The sequence below is a fragment of the Mugil cephalus genome, chromosome 3 (assembly GCF_022458985.1).
Source record: "Mugil cephalus isolate CIBA_MC_2020 chromosome 3, CIBA_Mcephalus_1.1, whole genome shotgun sequence".
Taxonomy (NCBI): domain Eukaryota; kingdom Metazoa; phylum Chordata; class Actinopteri; order Mugiliformes; family Mugilidae; genus Mugil; species Mugil cephalus.
The window spans coordinates 29,275,628-29,290,604 of NC_061772.1; the positions used below are offsets into that span (position 1 = coordinate 29,275,628).

Genomic DNA, 14,977 nt, shown 5'->3' on the forward strand with positions numbered 1-14,977 from the left:
ATTGAAATGTGGTTTCACAACCCGTCACATACGTTAACAAGGACGTCGCTGCAGTAATACAACCTTAGATGAGACCTGTGTGAAAAGGCAACAAAGATGGAACACGCCGCTGTGTGTGTGTGTGTGTGTGTGTGATGGATGCAGTGTGGAGCCTCAGGTAATAATAGCCATGATGGATTCTCACCTGGCCCGCAGAGCTGCGGCTCGGTCAAGGAAGATAAAGATGTGTTGGAGCCCCGGAGCTCCTGCTGCTGCACCGCTCCAGGTTCGGCTCGAGCCGGGGGAGATATTAATGATAACCCCAAACACCCCGGCTCCCTCCCACCACCCCTCCCCACATCCCTCCTGACCACCGGTCATTGGCTAACAATACTTTTGTCGGGGCAAGAGCATCAATCTTGTGTCGACTGTGCATCAGATCAACAGGAAACACCTGCAGAGATGTGTTTGTGAGTAATTAATGTGAAATGTTGGCTCCGGCAGCTTCAAGCTCCTTAAATGAAACGTCTTTCTCTGTGTTGTGGGTGGAGATTTTTGATTCTGATCTTTTATAGAATAATTTATAGAGTGTAAAGGGGCAGTGATGTAGAACGTTGACTACTGGCCCTGGATTGTCTTTTCCTATTGGTCTTTGGTTTTACAAATAAACTCAGAACATTGTTGGATGAATGGAAGTTTAAATTAAAAATGTCTGCTGGAAAATAACAGTAGTCCTGCCCAGTGTCTATTCTATGTCATTTGCCTGATAAGTGAACAGCTTAGGTTGGATGCAATGGAAACAAGCAGATGGAGCAAGGCTTTGAGCAAATTTTAACTTATCTTGGGCAGACGACTGATTCCGAAAAGCCAAAGCCTGTGGCATCAAAATCTGTAGTTCCTCTAATGTCCACCAGAGGCTGGAGTCAACCTGTGTGTTAAAATGTTGAAGACTCTTGAGTTTGCCAGAAGCTTGGTTGAGTCACACATTGAGCTTGAAAACAGTTCTTCAGGAAACATATAGTGATGATGTCATGGAGGACTTGAAGAATCAGCTCTTTACATCGTGGGGTTGGATCGCAAGAGTCCGGCTTAATCCTGGTATTTTAGACTTTAACTTGTTTTGGAACATTTACACATTGTCCCCGTGAACAGACAGACACAGTATTATAGTTTGTAAACATACGCCTACTGTTGTGAGCTTCAATATTTATTTACTGACGAAACGATAAAGCTCTGGTTCCACTGGGGATTGAACCCAGGACCTTCTGCGTGTAAAGCAGACGTGATGACCACTACACTATGGAACCTCTTGTGCTTGATGACGATTGTATTTCACAACCGAGACAGGACTTTGATGACAGTTGTTCAGTTGAATTCGATTTTCCCAGGACAGATGTTGATGAAGTGTCCACCTTAAAATACTGGTGTGAACACATTAAGGTTAAGTTTGATTAATCCAAACCCATGGAGGTTTGCTTTGGTCGAATGTTAAATCCCGGTTGGTTATGTATGTGTTCTAGACTTCATATAATAATATGTTACTATGGTTCCACTGGGGATTGAACCCAGGACCTTCTGCGTGTAAAGCAGATGTGATGACCACTACACTATGGAACCTCATGTTTGTCTTGATTGACCAAAGCTTGACGTAGACGCATTTAATGTGAACACGGGAACTAAAAGCTGTCCACTTGTGTTTGATTTGATGTGAGGTCTTCTTCATCTTGGATGTAGTGTGAGCATCCTTCCAGGCGAGCTCTATCTTAAGGGTCCATCTTAAAGTAAAAAGAACCCTTAAAAGATTGTGAGACATGAACATTTAGAAGATAACACCATAAATGTGGTTCTACTGGGGATTGAACCCAGGACCTTCTGTGTGTAAAGCAGACGTGATGACCACTACACTATGGAACCCCTTAGAGGAGCTTTGGGCTAACAACACAGACAGGACTTAGCTGTGATGAGATGACACACATGTTTCTTATTCTGATATAATTTAACGATCCATTAGAGGCAGCTGGTGTAATAATGTTCTGCTGCATCAGATACGTCTGTGTTTGTTTGATGACACAAAGCGAAACTGAGATCAGATCTCAAGCGCTGGATTGTAGTTTCCTGTTGGCCTTTGGTTTTTGGTCTTTCATACAGCGACACATTTTAACACAGGAACTAAAAGCTGCCCACTTGCATTGGATTTTCATGAGCGTCCTTCCAGGGGAGATCGATTGTAAGTATCCATCTTAAATTACTGAACGCATTAAGGCCGAGTTTGACTAATCCAACCTCACATTTTAGACTTTAACTGGTCTTGGAATATTTACATACTCATGGTTAAATGTGTATAAAGCAGATGTGATGACCACGGCTCTATAGAACCTCTTGGATCGACTAGGAATCATGTATATTAAATCATAGCTGCCCACTTGCATTCGATTTGCCACAGATGGATGTTGATTTGAGGTTTGAAAAGTGCCAGATAAAACCTGACACCTCTAAGAGAAACCTCAGTGGGTCGGAGCTGTTTTGATAATAGTTAATAAGGCGGTGGAGGTCCTAATATTTTGGCTTAGTGTAAAGCTAAAAGGAGTTTTGCTGTGGGATCTAGCTCTGAGTCATTTGTTGGAAGCAGCAGTGAAAACTTTGGATCCATTTTTCTCGGTGTAGCTGGGAGCTCTGCAGCCCGCGGCCTTTGCGGGGCAGCGGAGATAATTCAGACGTTGCAGGACTCTCCTCGGGGACGAGGGAGACGGCCTCGCTCTATCTCCGCTGTCCTGTTTTTAGCTGCTGAATGTCTGGAGACGCCGCTGTGATTTATTCAGCCTCTCCGCTGCTGCCGCCGCTGCTCAGGTGAGAGTCGACTGAACCAACAGGATGAATGAGCGGCTGTCACACTCACTCCTCCAGGCTTATTTTAGTCTGCAGGCAGAACAGACAGGGCCGTCTGTTTTTATTTACTGGGTGAAGCCAGAGACGACTGAGGGCTGTGTGCTGCTTTACATCCATTTAAAAACCGAAAGGAATTGATGTGTCAGCTGTAAAACTGAAGGATGCTTTCACTGGTATCATTGGACGTTAAAGCAGTCATGAGCACATGACATTAACACAGCTTATGAACTTCAACAACATGTTGAAGCTGAAGCCCTAAAAGCAACTGAAGTGTCAGTTTAACCTGTACAGAGCTATACGGCTCTTATTTTGTGGGTTAAAAAGTAAATAAAGTTGAAGCGTAAATGTTGGTTTGGTCTGTGAAATCTGAATGAGCTGTAATTCAAATACCCTGAAGCTGAGATGAGGAAGATGCTGAGAGAAAATGTGATTTAAAGTAGAAAAAGTCAAAGAAGTTGAAGCGTGAGCACTGAAAGCAGCTGATGTTTCCTAAGATCTAAAAAATCCGAACGTGTCACTGAAACATGAAGGATGATGTCAAATCCTCCACAGAAGCAAAGGAAACGAAGATGCCAAATTTTAAGTATATAAAGTAAAAGTAGTTGAAGTGTGAACACCGAAAGGATCCCGCATGAAGCTAAAAAACATGCTGAAAGAAAACGAAGCGTCAACTTGACTAACAAGTACAATAAATTGACATGTAAGCACTGAAAGTAGCCGAAGTGTCAGTTTAAACTGAATTACTAAAAGAGCTGTGTGACTGAAATGTGAAACAATTGAGACTGAGGCTACAAAATAATTTTAATTTTAAGTTTAAAGAGTAAAAGACGTTGAAGTGTAAGAACTGAAAGCAGTGGAGGGGTAAACTGTAAATCTAAAAAGAGCTGAAACTGTCAGTGAAAGGTACACGATTTAAAAAAAAATGTAGTCTCAGATAAACTAATCACTTTAGTTAAAGAAACTGAAGTGTCATTTGAAATACAAATAGTAAAAGTAGTTGAAGTGTAAGCAATGAACACAGCTGGATAGGGGTTCAGATGGTTAAACTGTAAAATTAAAAAAATCTTAAATGTAATCACTTAAATGTTGAGGCATCAAATCACAAGATGAAAGGAAATGAAGTCTCAGTTAAGATGTAAATATATGAAAGATAATAATATGTTCTATACGTATTAACCGGAATTGTCTGTAATTCTTGTTCTCATGTGGGTTGAACCGGGCTGAGGAGAAACCGAGTTTCAGAGTCGTAAACATCTGACACTTTAACACAATTTATTTTATTCGATAAAAGCTTGTACCCAGTGTTCACTTTCTCAGACTGAATTCAACCCCCACCCTCAGCTGCTCGGCCCTTTAATCCACACCAGGGAGTTCAGTTCCAAGAACCGAGGAAGTCACGGAGAAGTCGCCCGAATTAAACTCACATTTATTCACTTTTTCCCCTCAAAGTCAAATAAAAACACACTTCACATCTCTTGCATCTTTATTAATTCCCTCTGATTTCCCTCCTTCTGTGCTGTGTCTTCCTCCTCGCCTCCTCTCGCAGTCACGTCTCTGTCACCGTCTTCTTTCACCAGATTCCTCTCAGCTCCCATTTCAGCGTTTATTTCGGTCGCCCTGCGGCAAGGATTCGGATAAAAGGATTAACTTATCGTCTACCAGTTTAGAGCTCCTAAACTCAGCCTGACGGCCCCCCTGAAAATTGAAAAGATGGATGCCAGAGAGGCTCCATTCAATACATGTTAAATTCATTTCCCCTGTTTATTACACAGAGGGATGTTGATGTTTAAAGCCTGAAGAGATGCTGGGAAAAAAAACAAAAAAAACAAAACAAGAGGGACCGCTCATATGCTGTAGTAAGAGTAGGAAAGGAAAAGCTCCACCATTCAAATATTCATTAAAAATGAATAATGGATCTAATTGTGAGAAGAGTATTTATGTGGATCAGTTTTTGATGACTGGTGGAGACCAAACCTGAGCCTAAAATCACTTGAATATAGTCAAGTAGGCAGTTAGTTATCAGACCATACTTTTTCATTGTTGTTTGTCTCTTTGGGGAGTTTGTCTTCTCCCTAGTGCCTAAAATTTAAACAACACCCCTTTAAATATCTAATGTTCCGATCAAGAAGCCTAAAATCAATGCCCCCTGGTGATTTTTGACATTTTAAATTGACATGACATGACATTTTTGACATGTGTTGGTCCTTGTATTGTGAGCTACATCTGAAATAATGACTTTTCTACAGTTAAATATGAAAAAGTTGCTCAAATCAAAGATTTAAGAAGTTTATTTTTCGGCATTTCCCCCTGGCTTGACTATCACCATTTTGAAGTGGTTGGATATGTCAGAGGGTTGTTTGGATCCTTCTCAACACTGTAGGAAATGGATGAGGATGAATTGGAAAGGGATCTTGAGCCCGGTATAAATCTTGTTGGATATGCTTTAGAACCGATACGGTGTGGAAACCGAGCAGTGGAACCACTGAGAGTGGAAAACCAGTAGTTTGTAGAGAAGAGTGTGTTGGCAACACCACTTGGTGTCAGTGTGACTATTGTACAACAGACATTAGCCACACCAGGAGGACCAGGGCACATAGGGCTGCACGATTAATCAAATTTTAATAGCAATCACGATTTTGCCTAAATTTCTGGAAACTTTCCATGGAAACTTTAGTCAGGGAATTTTGCAAAATTGTCTGGCCTAATGGAATTTATGGACATTAACGTGAATTAACTGGAGATCTGGAACAATTTAAAGAAACATGTATGAGTCATATACCAGCATAAATATAAACATTTTATGTATAGTATATTTTTGTACCAGCCATATTTATGTCCCTAACCTTCAGCTTTGACAATTCCCAGTTTATTCCCATTCATTTCCATAAATTACCATGGAAAATTCCAAACTTTGAAAAGTCGCAGAATTTAAATGAATGAGATCGTCGGGGATATTTACATTTAAAATGCAGGTTCTGCTGTAGTCAGCCAACCACCAGGGGGCAAACGCATGGTTCAGGCCTCATTAAACTGCCTAAATAACAAGTGAGTGCACCTTGGAGCAGCAGCCTCAAGTTACCCGGTGTACTAACGAGAGCAAGTCGTCATGGACTTGTTTTGGATTTAAGGCGAGTGACGTGAAACAAGAACAAGTTATATGCAAAGAATGCAGCAGAGTTGTGTCGCCCCACAGGGAAACACAACTAATCTGTTCAGTCATCTAAAAGAAACATCACACTACAAAGTACGAAGAATGCATGTAGACCAATTTAATTTAAAGTTTCATTTGGACTGAAAACTATAGTAGTGCAATAAAAGTACAGATGTTTTCCCTGACATGATAAATAATCGTGATCATCATTTTGGCCATAATTGTGCAGCTGTACTTCCACTGAGAGACGTCTGAGAGGAAACACTGCAACGCCCCGTTAGTAGCAAGTTTAGCTAAGCTAAATGGAACCACACGTTAAAATGCATCAGACTACAATGATCCATCTTCCGCTGTTTATCTTTAACTGTCTACCGCTATGAGAAGCACCAACCCCATAATGTCTCAGGCCACAGTATGGAAAGATTGCGGCGGCCATTCTAAAAAACATATAATGGCCGCCATATTGTCTCTTTATATGCTAACATTTGTCAATATATGGCGGAGCAGAAATCTCTCTATAAAATGAGGTTTACTTGATTGAGTGCTTCATTAAAGATTGACCCTGTAGACACTGGTTAGATGTTCGTTGACCAACCAAATCAAATTAACTTCAACAAATAATCTACAAATTTCTAAGTTGTAATACAGCTGTGGCCTCATGTCTTGTATCATGAATGAATTCTTTGTGTTGTGTTTTGTGCCTTTGCATCATGACGTGTGTTCTTTGTTCCTGCTGGCTGTGATGTCATTTTGTTAAAAGCTGTTTGAAGAAGAAATAGATCCGTCTGTTTTTATGATATTCTGGAGTTACGCTGTGGACTCAAGCTGCTAAAATCGCGTGGACACGAGTCTCTTTTTCTGCTCCTAGTGGCTGATGTAGATACAGTGCAAACAACCCGACAACCAAACAGCCAGGCACGTTTAAACAGACAAACACACACATGGAAGCAGCAGCAGCAGCAGCAGCAGTGAAGCTGCAGCCCGTCACCAACACCCACTCTGTTCCCAGCAGATGTCAGTGTTACATAATGGCTCTCTGATGTAACACACTCACACTCGCAGCATGTGTTCGCCGGCACAAACAGATGAGGAAACACTGAACAAATGCAGCCACAACACCTGGAAACATCTGGCAGTCCATACACAGTCTGCACAGCTTTTAACTCTCTGGGACAAACTGTAGTGTATTAATAAGAGGTTTTACCTAAAATATATCAGTGTTTCAGGGCAGCGTCGTAGTTGAAATCATACAACAGCACATTTATTCTGATATTGTTGATATATGCTGATATATATCATGAGTAGGTAATGCTACAATAATTTTTTTCTACAAAATTCTCGGTCAAACAAACCTTTACAGAAATATCTGCATGAATAAATATTTTAACATGAAATATGTGGATGAAGAAAACATTTCAAACTTTTCCCCAATGAAGCCAAAAACCAAAAGGTCAGATTTATTTGGTGTAATTTGGAAACGTGTTTTCAATCATTTGCACGTCCAGTGTTGAGGATGATTTAACGTCATTTGCTTGTGACAATAGTAATTGGAAAAGCAGCTGTATTTATCAGCTGAAGGTTGCTCCTACTCGCTTAGAGCGTAACGTTAATGGAAATCTTCCTCGTTTAAAGGTTGATATGTGCAGAAACAAACTGCCGTTTGCACCTGCTCTTGTGAGTCTTTGTTGGGTTCTTTTCCGAAACACAACAGATTAGGAAACAATGATGACTCCCAGGCTCTGACCACCGACCAACTAAACTCATTGGAATAGTCCAAACGCTGACACTGCTTTCTCGTTGCTTTGAGCTTGGACACTTGGTGCATCCTCATCCATATAGAGACTGTGCTACCTTGGTGGGCCGTTTCATTTTTGCAAGGTGTTCAAAATCCCTGAGTGACTAATGTGTTTCCACATTTTCAACATTCATGTTTAAGCTTTTTTGGCCTTTTTCGGTCAAGCCAGATTCCCTTTCAACACATATGGTTACTTGGGATATCCTAATATCAGCCCGGTTGGTTCTATTATTACTAAAACCTTTGTACAGTTTGTGAGCTTTGTGGTATTTCAATAAAGTAAAGTTCTTAGGGTTAGGGTCAAGGGTTTGCTGAATGAGCTCAGTAGCATCTCGTTGCCATCAGGGTGTTTTTTTTTTTTTACTATCTAATCTAGAAGAGTTCAAGAAAGATAGAAAGGATGGAGGTAGAATAACAACCAGTTGTTCAAACAAATGTATGAAAAGATGAACAAAGCTAGAATCCATGTAGACAGCAGTCTTCATCATATTCCTGTTCTTCCTCCTACACTTAAAAATGAAGGTGCTTCTACACAGGTGCAACTTTTGGCATAGTTTAGCAATTAGCATCCATCCAATTTGGGGATGGGTACCAATACTGGGTACCATAGTGGCTCTTGTGCTGACTCTAACGGTAGTAACCAGACTGATTTGGATGCTTCATTTGGTGCCAGTGAGTTTTTAATTAACTCAGCCCCCTTGGCTCTATTGCTGTGCTGATGCTACATGTGACGTCACGTGAGTTTTTCACCTGCACGGATGGAAGTGAACCTTCAAAATGTCTAAGACCAAAGGTTTGTCAAAAGTTTGTTTGGACTTTACCTCAAAAGATGCAGACTGGTCAACCTGCAACAAGGGAGGTAACACCTAGAATTAGATTCAACATCTGACCACACATAGCATTTTATTGAAAGACCAGATATGTAACATCTTTGATGGACCCCTTGCACTGGTTTTATTAGGATGGTGGCCCAGTGTTCTTCATTCTTTGGGTCTCCCAGCCAGGCCCCATTGAAGAAAATCTGGCCACCAGACACTCACTGATGATGATTTCTACTCCCTCTACTGGAGTTTTGACCCTACCAGGGGCCTTTTCTCAAACACTTCCACCACGTTAATGTGGCAACTCATCTTCTTGAACCCCCCGTCCAATGAGTAAAGCTGCTGCTTCATTTGCATTGACAGGGGCCAGGTGAGGTGGTTTGGGCATCTGGTGAGGATGTCTCCTGGCTGTTGCTGTTGGTGGTTAACCGGGAGGTGGGTAGAGTAGATCCAGGACTTGCTGAAGGGATTATGTATCTATAACACCAAGGAATACCCCAACAAGAACTGGATTGGCATCTGGAATTCCCTGTTTGGCCTGTTGTCACTCCGACCTAAACTCAGATAAATGTGAATATGGAGCAGATTCAGTTCATTCAGTTTTTTTTTTATTATAAATATCTAATTGATTTCAGAGAGGGTTCATTGCTGGGACATGGATGGCAGTTTCCAGTAGAAAAAAAATTTGAAATGCCTCCATGCACACGCTGAGCAGCAAAGACAAACAGAGATGAGTTGAATGCAAATTTTGAGCAAGTGAATCTACAGGGAAACAAAGACAGAGACTGAATAACACACTCATGTACACAGCTGCACTTCTTCATCTATACTACACACTGTCACAGCGCTGTTTACCCCCGAGGCCTCCACACACACACTCACGCTCACATAGCTACAGTACCTCCAACATGTCACTTATCAGGCAAATTTATTTCCACCACAGTGTTTTCTGGAGTTCATCTTAAGTCATATCTGATTTTAAAGACACGTTGTGTTTTTGCCTTGTGTCCAGTCAAATTTGTTGCAAACCTTGACATATAACCATACATTTTCAAAGACACAATGACTCTAGAAAAACTCTATGTTATGGTTCGTTAAGGTCAGCTTTGTTCACTGGACTTGAAAGTTGGGTTTAATTTGCAAAAATAGCTATGACACCTCCGCTCTGATTGAATCCAGAATCAGTCTCGTGATCTTGGGTCATTTAATCATCATATCCGACTACCCAGACAGGATCCCAGTTCCTGTTCCTTTGGTAGGTTTTTGGCATGATTCGGGATATTTTGCTATGGTTGGTTTTAGGATTTAGGTTATTGGTTGGTTGGACTGGAAGTGGAACATGAATGTATCTGGCTGACCCAAGTCACCTCCCTGTCCTTTATAAAGCAAAAACTCATCCATCACAGTGTATTTGCTGACAATATGACAATGAACTGGTTCCACTGGGGATTGAACCCAGAACCTTCTGCGTGTAAAGCAGATGTGATAACTACTACACCATGGAACCACTATGTCAGCCTCCAAGTCTGTAAACGGAGATGCTTCAACTTAAGTGCACTACTCTCTGAGTTGCTTTTAATAGCACAGTCAGGACAAGTTTATTGGCATCATTATATTTTCGTTATGGTCGATTCAGGTCAAAGTTTTAGGTACATTCAGTTTGTAAATCATTGTGGTAGTTTCATGTAGCTGAGCTTATTTGTTTTGAATACGGTAGAAAACACCCTGATGACATCATGCACAGAGATGCCACTGAACCCTTTCAGGAATCCCCTGAGAAGAACTGTACCAAGAGTATTGAAATATCTCAAAGCACATGTCACATGTCACCTTCTGTAGACAGTTGTATTGTACCAGGTTCCCTTGTGTGGGAGGGGTGAAGTGGGAATGTCTTAACCGTGTAAACAAAGCTAGATGTAATATTGAATCCATCGACTCTTAGGTGGGTTTGAAGAATAATATTCATGCTGTTGCTTCTTTTTCTAACCATGTTGATTGGCAATGTTCTTATTTATTGAAAAATGAAGGTTCCACTGGGGATTGAACCCAGGACCTTCTGCGTGTAAAGCAGATGTGATAACTACTACACCATGGAACCCTGTGGAGAAATGTAAAGCCATTCGTAAAGCGACTGATAGATGAGCTAATTTTCACATCTTCACTGGGAAGAAACTTAACAAAAGCAAAAGACTGAATCATTTTTCTATTTGGGGTTTCACCCAGTCTTCTTCCAGAAAGAGCCCGTGAGTTCACGGATCTTTGCATGTCTTTCCATCCAATTGGAGTTTGGCCCCTTCATGGTCGACATCACTGTGACATCATGACGTTAACTGGAGGCAAAACTGAGGGAAACTTAAGGCGAAAACACTGTCACTTTCAACTATGGAAATGTCGTCTTGCTGTATTTCCGGTGCCAAAACCCAAAAATCAAAAACAGTAACTTGGAGTTTTATCCAGCCACCTCCAGTCGTAGACAACTTTGGTTGAACGTGATTAAAAGAAAAGGATTGTGAGTGAGACAATCGACAACGGTAATGAATCATGATTTTCAGCCTGGGTAACGTTATGGGTTCGGATGAATTGTGACTGAAATAACGTCAAATTAATCATTATTTAGGGGATTCTTGTTACACGTTAATGCTAATGCTAACCATTAACTAACACATCGTTAGTTGCGTGTTTCAGTGGTGTCCAAGCAGAAGTTGCATTTACTACGTTCCCCTCCACAGTGGTTCCACTTACTTCTTGTAATATCTTTGTTGGAGAGGCTTCATTTGATAAAGACAGACCAGACTTCGTCCCCTCTGTGTCCTTTGGTCAAATCGTCCATCCAGTGAGTGAGAGTGTAGGGGTTGATGAATATAGTCCCATCAGACAGAGTCAACTTTTTAAGATAACACTCACAGTCTCAGTGAGTGTATTAGTATATTCTACAAAATATATACGTTTTTCTCATCTATTCTTGACAAAACACTGAAATATGCTAACTGGCGTTTACAGTCCATAGTGTTTGAGATGTTTCGCCTCCAGCTAAGCCCCGCCCCTCAAAATACATCACACTGTTTACAAGCTGTGGAGAAGTCTGTAGACAATAGATCATTTTTGCTGTACTTTTTGTGATTTTAATTGCCTCCTTTTACAATTCTACCCTTTAAATAATCAGTAATAATTGTGTAATTCAAAGCATTCACTTCATGCCTGATTTAAGTGGCTGGAGTTGGACTGATTGTGAGAAATGTAAGCGGAGCAGCACCGTGATTTTTTAACAGCATATGTTATCTCCACCTGTTTGTTTATTTAGAGGCTGCGAGCTGGAGGCGTCGTTCATCCGTCGCCGTCGGACAAATGTACTCAAACAGAATAAATGCATATAAATATAAATATAAATGAGTCATTTTTCATCATAGATCAGAGGAGATTTAAATTCAGTCTTATATAAGATGACACAACCAACTTTATTGTTTCTCTGTGCTGCGCTGGTTGACATGTGCGTTGCTTTCTGCTGATATCTATCTGAACAGCTTTCAAATGGCTCATCCATCGGGTCCATATGGGGGGCCCCCCCAGAGGCGGGAAGGGGCAATGAGTGTACATGTGTGTGGTTGTGGTGGGGGCACAGAAGGCTGAACGGCATGTTTCTCTCCCTGTATAGAGACCAAGGGAAGCGCTGAGAGGCTAAATACATCTTAAAGATATATTTAAAGTGAGTGAGAAGAGGCTGTTCTGGTCCAGTGTTAACGAGGTTGGGTTCAGTCCTGGGTTGTGTCATTCATTGTTCATTTTTTATTTAGTCTTCACAATGTTATAGAAATACTACATAATCTGGAGAGGTTTTAGTACAAATATTCCAACACCACACACTGTGTAAATTGTTATGGAACAAATAGATTTCCCAAATATATTTAAGAAAGCTTCAAAAATATGAGAATAATAATTGAGTCTAATATAAAGACCAAACAAATCTAGAAAAAATAATGAGATCAACTAAGCAAAAAGGAAACTAAGGCTTCAACATAATGAGACACACAAGGGTTATATAGACTTAGGACTAGTCCAAAAGAAAAACAAAATAATAATAAAAACATGGGAGGGGAGGAAACTCGATTAACTATTAACATTAAACAACTGTCTACAAAAAAAAAAAAATTATTTTAACCCAACAAAAACCTAAAAGGTCTTCTCAGCCTGATTAGCTGAAACAAAGAAAAAGGGAAGTAACTTAACGACCATGAACAGAAAAAGACAAATCAGTTAACAAACAAACAAAGACGTAGTGTGGGGTTAGTACCTGTAGATGTGTACAAGTGTAAAACTGACAATGACAACTGCTGGTTTTACCTCTTGAGTGGGAGTTTGACTATAGATTACTACTGATTTCCACTAGAGGAGGCAATGTGCACACAGTCACACTTTTTATTTATTTATCCTGTACGTCTTCAAATTCTACAGTTGTGCACATTATAAAATCCATAAAGACATTGATATTTTCTCCATATCGCTGGTGTGCACACACAACTAAGGACATTAGATATCAGTGCAAAGCTTTAGTGTCTGTGTTAGTGTGAAGGAAAGATACAGAAGGTCTTTCCTTCCTGCTGCTGTTTGGCTCCAAAGTGAACACTCGTAACATGCGTGCAATATTATTACACCTCGAGTTTCAATACGTTTACCATTTAATATGTGCAACGTCCAACAATCATTATCTGTGCAATTCAATATATATATATATATTGTATTTTTTCTTCTATTTTGTCTTACTTTACTGGTGTTAGTTTTCTGCCCCATGTGTGCTGTTGCAGTGTTTTCTAATTCTATTATTATTATTATTAGTTTATTGGGACGTTACACATTAATCAACATTAATGCGTCATCAGCGTAAATGCACCAGACTTGGCACAAATACTAATTTTCAGCCGTAGTCCCAAGACAGGTACACAACACAGACACAGAAGATTTTAAGACAAAAATCATCGACAGACAATATCAAACCAGACAATATTATGACAAAAAATATTATTAAAAAAAAAAAAAAACATTAATGGACAAAGAACTGACTATGCATCAGATTAAGAAAACTATTTAGGCTATGGGAGCACATGTCTGGTTTATTTTTAATCACAGCTTCTGATGTGTGGCGGTAACTTGTTCCAGGAATGTGTTCGTCTTAGGGAGAATTTAGTCCTACGCCTCGGTACATTACAGTCGCCTCTAGTTAGAGCTCTCCTTCTTTGTCCTTCTTTGTCATTCAGAGGTGGTGGGGGGGCAAGAGCATTTAAAAGTTTAAAAGTGAGACAGACATTCATAAAAAATTGATAGCTGTCTAGATCAAGGATATTATACTTTTTTAGGACAAAATAATGAAAGTGAAGAGGTTTCCTTAAAGAGACTTTATCCGTGTGTGTCCAGGCTGTAATTTATGTGCAGAAATATCATGACATTCATAGACTTTTTGGAGGTAAGAAATGGTCGTATATGATAGAAGTTTGATAAATTGAATTTAATGGTGGATGTGGTTTTTTTTAACACGTGCTTTAAATGACAGGTTTGTGCTCCAGATGATACTGGCACCAGGTTCCTCCATGTTTCTGCCTCCTCACTCTGATGTTTCACCCACGTGGAGCAAACGTGACTTTAAACTGGCCTCACATGAATGAAAAGCCCCACATCTCTGCAGGTTTTTAACTCCTGCTTGCACACATTAAGTAGAACACCTAATCTGGATTAATGCTCTGAAAGTAGTCCAGCGTTTCCTCCTGTCATGATGAAACATCCAGCCTCTGTGTCTGCAGCCTGACAGAGTTAGTGTAGATGTTATGAGACAGAAATCAGACGTGGACAGGCCCGTTTAACCTGCACGCCCCCCCCCCCCCCCCCCCCCCCCCCCCTCCTCCCGGCTCGTTGTACCTGCAGAGCTGGAGCGGCTTCAGTTGCAGCAGCAGAGTGTCGGTTGTGTTTGGCTGCTGGTGATAAGCTGCTGCTCTTTCATGTGTCGCCTGTCTGAGGTGGTAGCAGACGTTACTGCGGTTTTAACAGGAAACAACTACCAGGAGTGTGTGTGTGTGTGTGTGTGTGTGTGAGTGTGCGTGTGCATGTACCCCCACAGTGTGGATGCATGTATTTCAGCTCCAGTTTGATCAGAAAGGGTGAATTTTGAATTACCAACTGAATGAGTTAAAAGTTTCTTTCTGAGAGTTTAGATGAGAAGATGGACATCACTGTCTTGGCTTTACACTCAGCTAAATATCAGTCTACAGGTGGAAAATGTTTAGCTTTTCCAAAGGTGCAAACGTCCACCTTCAGATCCAAAAAAAAAAAAGTAAAAGAACAAAAGACATTTGGACATCT

General features: G+C 40.6%; 5 non-coding genes across 5 annotated transcripts; all 5 read right to left on the reverse strand.

Annotated features, from left to right (window-relative positions):
• Positions 1-1,213: 1,213 nt before the first annotated feature.
• On the reverse strand, positions 1,214-1,286 carry trnav-uac. Its single transcript has one exon. It is a non-coding gene; the product is annotated as a tRNA-Val (tRNA).
• A 237-nt stretch (positions 1,287-1,523) lies between these two features.
• On the reverse strand, positions 1,524-1,596 carry trnav-uac. Its single transcript has one exon. It is a non-coding gene; the product is annotated as a tRNA-Val (tRNA).
• A 224-nt stretch (positions 1,597-1,820) lies between these two features.
• trnav-uac lies at positions 1,821-1,893 on the reverse strand. The gene has a single exon. It is a non-coding gene; the product is annotated as a tRNA-Val (tRNA).
• Positions 1,894-10,066: 8,173 nt separating this feature from the next.
• trnav-uac lies at positions 10,067-10,139 on the reverse strand. The gene has a single exon. It is a non-coding gene; the product is annotated as a tRNA-Val (tRNA).
• A 518-nt stretch (positions 10,140-10,657) lies between these two features.
• trnav-uac lies at positions 10,658-10,730 on the reverse strand. The gene has a single exon. It is a non-coding gene; the product is annotated as a tRNA-Val (tRNA).
• Between the last annotated feature and the right edge of the window lie 4,247 nt (positions 10,731-14,977).